This window comes from Arachis hypogaea, chromosome 15 (genome assembly GCF_003086295.3).
Source record: "Arachis hypogaea cultivar Tifrunner chromosome 15, arahy.Tifrunner.gnm2.J5K5, whole genome shotgun sequence".
Lineage (NCBI taxonomy): Eukaryota > Viridiplantae > Streptophyta > Magnoliopsida > Fabales > Fabaceae > Arachis > Arachis hypogaea.
This window is the reverse complement of record NC_092050.1, coordinates 77,960,692-77,962,178: the sequence shown is the minus strand read 5'-3', so window position 1 is coordinate 77,962,178 and position 1,487 is coordinate 77,960,692. Positions and strand designations below refer to the sequence as shown.

The 1,487-nt window shown below is 32.6% G+C and overlaps 1 non-coding gene across 1 annotated transcript; it reads left to right on the top strand.

The window, feature by feature from the left end:
- Window positions 1-208: 208 nt before the first annotated feature.
- Window positions 209-316, top strand: LOC112753910 (small nucleolar RNA R71). Its single transcript, XR_003178271.1, has one exon. It is a non-coding gene; the product is annotated as a small nucleolar RNA R71 (small nucleolar RNA).
- Window positions 317-1,487: the final 1,171 nt, after the last annotated feature.

Sequence of the window (1,487 nt, the reverse complement as noted above, 5' to 3'; positions counted from 1 at the left end):
GAACTCCCTTCCTCTGAGGCATCCCATTATTCACAGGATTCCTTTCAGAAGTGTACATGAACTGGTTATTTGCAACCATGTCAATGAGTTCCTGAGCTTCTACAGGCATTTTCTTTAGGTGAATGGATCCACCTACAGAATAGTCCAATGACATCTTAGATAATTCAGACAGACCATCATAGAATATATCCAGGATGGTCCATTCTGAAAGCATGTCAGAAGGACACTTTTTGGTCAGTTGCTTGTATCTCTCCCAAGCTTCATAGAGGGATTCACCTTCTTTCTGTTTGAAAGTTTGAACATCCACTCTAAGTTTGCTAAGCTTTTGAGGAGGAAAGAACTTGGCTAAGAAAGCCGTGACCAGCTTATCCCAAGAGTTCAGGCTATCTTTAGGTTGAGAGTCCAACCATATTCTAGCTCTGTCTCTTACAGCAAATGGGAAAAGCATAAGCCTATAGACCTCAGGATCAACCCCATTGGTCTTAACAGTATCGCAGATCTACAAGAATTCAGTTAAGAACTGAAAAGGATCTTCTGATGGAAGTCCATGAAACTTGCAATTATGTTGCATCAGAGAAACTAATTGAGGTTTTAGCTCAAAATTGTTTGCTCCAATGGCAGGGATTGAGATGCTTCTTCCATGTAAGTTGGAATTTGGTGCAGTGAAGTCACCAAGTATCTTCCTTGTATTGTTGTTGGGTTCGGCCATGTCTCCTTCTTTTTCGAAAATTTCTGTCAAATTTTCTCCAGAGAGTTGTGCTTTAGCTTTCCTTAGCTTCCTCTTCAGAGTCCTTTCAGGTTCAGGATCAGTTTCAACAAGAATGTTCTTATCCTTGTTCCTACTCATATGAAAAAGAAGATAACAGAAAAGAAAATATGGAATCCTCTATGTCACAGTATAGAGATTCCTTATATGAGTATAAGAAGAGAAGAATAGCAGAAGGAAAAGATAAGAATTCGAACACAGAGGAGAGGAGTGGGTTCGAATTTTTTGAGTGAAAGAGGGGTGTTAGTAGATAAATAAATAAATAGAAGGATATGAGAGAGAGATGAATTCGAAAATTAAATAAAATAAAATAAAAATATTTTTGTTTTTATTTTAAATATTAGTTATAATTCGAAAATACGAAAAGGAATAAAATTAAAATTAAAATTTAAAATAATTAGTTAATGAAAAGAAATTTTGAAAAAGAGGTTAGTGATTTTCGAAAATTAGAGAGAGAAAATTAGTTAGGTAGTTTTGAAAAAGATAAGAATCAAACAAAAAGATAGGATTAATTTGAAAAATATTTGAAAATCAATTTTAAAAAGATAAGAGGTTAGAAAAGATTTTGAAATTGATTTTGAAAAAGATGTGATTGACATTTATTTTGAAAAATATTTGAAGAATAAATTTAAAAAGATTTGATTTTGAAAATTAAAGTTGATTACTTGACTAACAAAAAATAAAAAGATATGATTTTAAAATTTAAAGATTGAACCTTTCT